Source organism: Nycticebus coucang, chromosome 2, assembly GCF_027406575.1.
Source record: "Nycticebus coucang isolate mNycCou1 chromosome 2, mNycCou1.pri, whole genome shotgun sequence".
Taxonomy (NCBI): domain Eukaryota; kingdom Metazoa; phylum Chordata; class Mammalia; order Primates; family Lorisidae; genus Nycticebus; species Nycticebus coucang.
The window spans coordinates 145,166,277-145,173,306 of NC_069781.1; the positions used below are offsets into that span (position 1 = coordinate 145,166,277).

At 39.1% G+C, this 7,030-nt stretch overlaps 1 pseudogene; it reads right to left on the reverse strand.

Annotated features, from left to right (window-relative positions):
- Window positions 1–340: 340 nt before the first annotated feature.
- LOC128579858 (twinfilin-1-like) lies at window positions 341–1,928 on the reverse strand (annotated as a pseudogene).
- Between the last annotated feature and the right edge of the window lie 5,102 nt (window positions 1,929–7,030).

Here is a 7,030-nt window from a genome sequence, read left to right on the forward strand (position 1 = left end):
ATAAGAAGTATATCCTACTTGGTGACCATTACCCTTTCTGGAATTAGTCCAATTGTATAAAATTTTAAGAATTATGTGAAAGTGTGGAATCCACACTCTGTGAAAACAATGTGAAAAAATTAAACATTATTATGTTGAATCCTTTTCTAGCTTTAACTCAAAAATAGAAACCATGAGTCTTATATAACATTAATTTCAAAAACACGCAGAGGTGGAAAGTGCTATTTTTCCAAAAGTACCATTTTTCCCTACTATGTATCAACATGGAATGATTTCAGTTCTCCTGTACTAAAAGCTGAACTTTTAAAAAACTAGTATTGTAATGTTTTATGTATAGATTTTAATTAGCTGTGGCTTTGATTTCCGCTGGAACCCTAATCAGTCTCCAAACTCCTCTTTTTGCAGCAGGACATTTGGGTTCTGAGAAACTCTGTGCATTTTGCTTGGGAAGCACTTCTTCATTAAGGAAGTCTGCAGTCAATTCATCCCCATTGTCTAACACAGTCTTTCTGATTACATCCATTTGTAGTTGTCTTTCTACCATTTCTAGTGGAGGGCTCTTGCATCTAGTGGAGGGAATACAGCATCCATTCCCTTATACTGCACATGTATCCTGGCATTGCATAAATAAAAACTATGGACTCTATCTAAATAATATTCTTCATGGAAATGTTTATAAAGAAAGAAATGGTAATGTGATGAATCTTTGGGAATCTTCTTTGGCAAATTTTTTACATCTGTGTTTGTTGTGTTGACCAAAATTATAACTTCAATTTTTATATCTATTTCCAATTGCACATAGTTGAGCTGTTATTCAATTTTTCCAAACCCTTAAAAGCTTCTTTGGAGATAGGGAATGCTGCTCCTTGTAGTGCCTGATGCTCAGTGTCCACACCCACATCAGTTTGCACCTCATTAATTTTGATCTGTCGTAATTCTTCTTTAGCTGCAATCAGCAGGGAGGGGAAGACTGTGACAGCAAATATTTTTTATATCCATGTAATGATACATCTTCCTTTACTGTTCCAAATGCTTTTTTTTTTTTTTTGAGACAGAGTCTCAAGCTGTCATCCTGGGTAGAGTGCTGTGGCATCACAGCTCACAGCAACCTCAAACTCTTGGGCTTAAATAATTCTCTTGCCTCAATCTCCCAAGTAGCTGGGACTACAGGCGCCTGCCACAGTGCCCAGCAATTTTTTGGTTACAGTTGTAATTGTTGTTTAGCTGGCCCCAGGCTGTGTTCAAACCTGCCAACCTTGCTGGATGTGGCTGGCTCTGTAACCACTGTACTATGGGTGCCGAGCCTCAGTTTTTCTATTTTTGGTGGACACAGGGTCTTGCTTTTGTTCAGGCTGGTCTCAAACTCCTGAGCTCAAGCAATCCACCTGCATCGGCTTTCGCAGAGCCCTGGAATTACTGGCATGAGCCTCCAAATACTTCATCTTTAATGTGGCCACCTCCAAATTCCTTTTTCAGAGTTGCTCTTGTGCATACAACATTTTTTGATGGACATGAGAATGATCTGGAGACCACGAAATGAACATCCATTCATAATCCTGGGCATTCTGACAATCTAACCTGAATAATATGAAGCATGGCTGTTTGTCCCCCAACAAAGGTAAAACAAAGAAATCATAATCCTTATCCCAGGAACCTGAAGGATGACTACATGATGCAGTCACAAATGCTCATTTTCCTTCCTTCCTTTCCTTCTTCCCTTCTCTTCCTTTCTTCTTCTTCTTTTTTTTTTTTTTTAACAATAAGCATCACTGTCTACAGACAAGTTGCTCATTTTCAATAGATATTTTCAGAAGCCTGTATTTTTCATTTCTGGCTCTGGCAAAGATACCTTTAACATCTTCACTTGCTTGGATGCCAGTCTGGTGGGACATGGTGGCAGCCACAGGCTTCTGGCTTCACCACTGAGTGCAGCCCAAGCATTCTTGTGTTATTTCCTTTCTAGTTAGAGAACTTCCTCCAGCCAATTTTTTTTTTTTTTACCCCCAAGACAGAGTCTCACTATATCACACTTGGTGCAGTGCTAAGGCGTCACAGCTCACAGCAACCTCAAATTCTTGGGTTTTAAGCAGTTCTCTTGCCTCAGCCTCCCCAGCAGCTGGGACTACAGGCACCTGCCACAACACCCAGTTATTTTTTTTAATTATTTTTTTTTACTAAATCATAGCTGTGTACATTAATGCAATCATGGGGTACAACGTGTTTGTTTTATATACCATTTGAAATATTGTCATCAAACTACTTAACATATCCTTCACCGCATTTTCTTATTGTGTTCAGACATTTATACTCCATATCTAGTATATATAACACATGCCCTTGTAAAATGGTGTAGTTTCACCAATTAACCTCCCTTCACCCATCCTCCCCCCCCCACTCCTCCCCTCCCCCTCTTCTTTCCCCTTCTTCTTGGGGTATAGTTGGGTTATAGCCTTCATATGAAAGCTATAAATTGGTTTCATAGTAGGGCTATGTACGCTGGATACTTTTTCTTCCATTATTTCTTTTTTATTTTTATTTTATTTTATTTTTTTATTAAATCATAGCTGTGTACATTAGTATGATCGTGGGGCACCATACACTTGCTTCACAGACCGTTTGACACATTTTCATCACACTAGTTAACATAGCTTTCATGGCATTTTCTTAGTTATTTTGCCAAGAACTTTACATTCCACATTTACTAGGATTCACATATACCCTTGTAAGATGCACCGCAGGTGTAATCGCATTAATCCCCCTCCCTCCACCTACCTCCCCCCTCCCTCCCCTCCATTTACCCCTTCTCCCTATTCTTCGGTTGTAACTGGGTTATAGCTTTCATGTGGAGGTCCTACATTAGTTTCATAATAAGGGTAAGTACATTGGGTACTTTTTCTTCCATTCTTGAGACACTTTACTAAGAAGAATATGTTCCAGCTCCATCCCTGTAAACATGAAAGAGGTAAAGTCTCCATCTTTCTTTAAGGCTGCATAATATTCCATGGTGTACATATACCACAATTTATTGATCCATTCGTGGATTGATGGGCACTTGGGCTTTTTCCATGACTTAGCAGTTATGAATAGGGCTGCAATAAATATTCTGATACAAATATCTTTGTTATGATGTGATTTTTGGTCTTCTGGGTATATGCCCAGTAGAGGGATTACAGGATTGAATGGCAGATCTATTTTTAGATCTCTAAGTGTTCTCCATATCTCTTTCCAAAAGGAATGTATTAATTTGCATTCCCACCAGCAGTGCAAAAGTGTTCCCTTTTCTCCACATCCACGCCAACATCGCTGGTCTTGGGATTTTGTGATGTAGGCTAGTCTCACTGGAGTTAGATGATTTCTCAAAGTAGTTTTGATTTGCATTTCTCTGATAATTAAACATGATGAGCATTTCTTCATATGTCTGAAGGCCATGCGCCTGTCTTCTTCAGAGAAGTTTCTCTTCAAGTCCCTTGCCCAACCTGCGATGGGATCCCTTGTTCTTTTCTTGCTAATGCATTTGAGTTCTCTGTGGATTGTGGTTATTAAACCTTTGTCAGAGACATAACCTGCAAATATCTTTTCCCATTCTGAGGGCTGTTTGCTTGCTTTACTTACTGTGTTCTTGGCTGTGCAGAAGCTTTTTAGTTTGATTAAGTCCCAATAGTGTATTTTTGAAGCAGCTTTAATTGCCCGGGGGGTCCTTCTCATAAAAAACTCACCCAATCCAATTTCTTCAAGGGTTTTCCCTGCACTCTCTTCTAGTATTTTTATAGTTTCATATCTTAGGTTTAAATCTTTAATCCAGTGAGAGTCTATCTTTGTTAATGGTGAGAGGTGTGGGTCCAGTTTCAGTCTTCTACAGGTTGCCAGCCAGTTCACCCAGCACCATTTGTTAAATAGGGAATCTTTTCCCCATTGAATGTTTTTAATTGGCTTGTCAAAGATTAAATAACGGTAATTAGCTGGATTCATCTCTTGGTTCTCTATTCTGTTCCAGACATCTACTTCTCTGTTTTTGTGCCAGTACCATGCTGTTTTGATCACTATCGATTTGTAGTATAGTCTGAGGTCTGGTAGCGTGATTCCTCCTGTTAGTTTTTATTTTTGAGTAATGTCTTGGCTATTCAAGGTTTTTTCTGATTCCATATAAAACGAAGTATTGTTTTTTCAAGATCTTTAAAGTATGACAGTGGAGCTTTAATGGGGATTGCGTTGAAATTATATATTGCTTTGGGTAGTATGGACATTTTAACAATGTTGATTCTTCCCAACCATGAACATGGTATATTTTTCCATTTGTTAACATTCTCAGCTATCTCTTTTCTTAGTTCTCTTTATATAGATCTTTCACGTCCTTTGTTAGATAAACTCCCAAGTATTTCATCTTCTTTGGCACTACTGTGAATGGGATAGAGTCCTTAATTGTTTTTTCAACTTGACTATTGTTGGTATATATAAAGGCTACCGATTTATGAATGTCGATTTTGTAACCTGAGATGCTGCTGTATTCCTTGATCACTTCTAAGAGTTTTGTAGTAGAGTCCCTAGTATTTTCCAGATATACAATCATATCATCTGCGAAGAGCGAAAGTTTGATCTCTTCTGACCCTATGTGGATACCTTTGATCGCCTTTTCTTCCCTAATTGCGGTGGCTAAAACTTCCATTACAATGTTAAAGAGCAATGGAGACAATGGGCAGCCTTGTCTGGTTCCAGATCTGAGTGGAAATGATTCCAATTTAACTCCATTCAATATGATATTGGCTGTGGGTTTGCTGTAGATGGCCTCTATCAGTTTAAGAAATGTCCCTTCTATACCAATTTTCTTAAGTGTTCTGATCATGAAGGGATTTGGATGTTATCAAAAGCTTTTTCTGCTTCGATTGAGAGAATCATATGGTCTTTGTTTTTTAATTTGTTTATGTGCTGAATTACATTTATAGATTACGTATATTGAACCAGCCTTGAGACCCTGGGATAAAACTGACTTGGTCATGATGTATGATTTGTTTGATATGTTGCTGGGTTCTGTTTGTTAGAATCTTGTTGAATATTTTTGCATCTATATTCATTAGTGATATTGGTCTATAATTTTCTTTTCTTGTTGGGCCTTTTCCTGGTTTGGGGATCAGGGTGATGTTTGCTTCATAGAACGTGTTGGGTAGTCTTCCTTCTTTTTCTACCTTTTGGAACAGGTTGAGTAATATAGGTACTAATTCCTCTTTAAAGGTTTGGTAGAATTCTGACGTAAAACCATCTGGTCCCGGGCTTTTCTTTTTGGGGAGATTTTGTATGGTTGATTTTATTTCCGAACTTGATATGGGCCTATTCAACATTTCCACTTGATTTTGGTTAAGTCTTGGAAGGTGATGTGCTTCCAAGTAACGGTCAATTTCCTTCACATTTTCATATTTCTGAGAGTAAAGTTTCTTGTAATATTCATTAAGGATTTTTTTGGATTTCTGAGGAGTCTGTTGTTATTTCGTCTTTGTTATTTCTGATTGATGAGATTAGAGATTTTACTCTTTTTTTCCTGATTAGGTTGGCCAAAAGTTTATTTTGTTGACCTTTTCCAAAAAACAGTTTTTTGATTTATTGATCTGTTGTCTTGTTCTTTTGTTTTCAATTTCATTTAGTTCTGCTCTGATTTTGGTTATCTTCTTCTACTGGATTTGGGGTTGGAGTGTTCTTCCATTTCCAGTTTCTTGAGATGTCCCATTAAGTTGCTTACTTCCTCTCTTTCCGTCCTCCTGAAAGGCTTGCAGTGCTATAAATTTCCCTCTTAGAACTGCCTTTGAAGTGTCCCAGAGGTTCTGGTAGTTCGTGTCTTCATTCTCGTTTTGTTCCAAAAATTTGGCAATTTCCTTCTTGATCTCATCTCTGACACAGCTATCATTCAGCCTAAGGTTATTTAACTTCCATGTTTCTGTATGAGTATGCAGATTCCTGTTGTTACTCATCTCAAGTTTTATTCCATGATGGTCCGAAAAGATGCATGGAATAATTTCTATTCCTTTAAATTTACTGAGGTTAGCCTTGTGACCTAAGATGTGATCAATTTTGGACTAAGTTCCGTATTCAGTTTTGTTGGGATGAAATGTTCTGTAGATGTCTGCTAAATCTAAATGCTGGATGGTTAGATATAAATCTAGAATGTCTTTACTCAGCTTTTTGTTGGAGGATCGATCCATCCCTGCCAAAGGAGTGTTAAAATCTCTGACTATTGGGCGGCGCCTGTGGCTCAGTCGGTAAGGACGCCGGTCCTATATGCCGAGGGTGTCGGGTTCAAACCCGGCCCCGGCTGAACTGCAACCAAAAAATAGCTGGGTGTTGTGGCGGGCGCCTGTAGTCCCAGCTGCTCGGGAGGCTGAGGCAAGAGAATCGCTGAAGCCCAGGAGTTGGAGGTTGCTGTGAGCTGTGTGATGCCACGGCACTCTACTGAGGGCTATATAGTGAGACTCTGTCTCTACAAAAAAAAAAAAATCTCTGACTATTATAGAGTTGGAGGAAATCAAGTTGCTCATGTCTGTTAGAGTTTCTCTTATAATTTTTTTTTTTGAGGGGGGAGACAGAGTCTCACTTTTGTGGCCCTCAGTAGAGTGCCATGGCATCACACAGCTCACAGCAACCTCCAACTCCTGGGCTTAAGCGATTCTCTTGCCTCAGCCTCCTGAGTAGCTGGGACTACAGGCACCTGCCACAACACCCGGCTATTTTTTGGTTGCAGTTCAGTCGGGGCCTGGTTTGAACCTGCCACCCTCGGTATATGGGGCCGGCGCCTTACCAACTGAGCCACAGGCACCGCCCTCTCTTATAAATTGAGGTGCATTCTGGTTGGGTGCATAGATATTAATAATTGAAATCTCATCATATTGAGTCTTACCCTTAACAAATATGAAGTGACCATTTTTGTCCTTCCTTACTTTTGTTGGTTTAAAGCCTATTGTATCTGCAAATAAAATTGCAACACCTGCTTTTTTCTGGTTACCATTTGCCTAAAATATGGATGACCATCCTTTCACCCTGAGTCTAT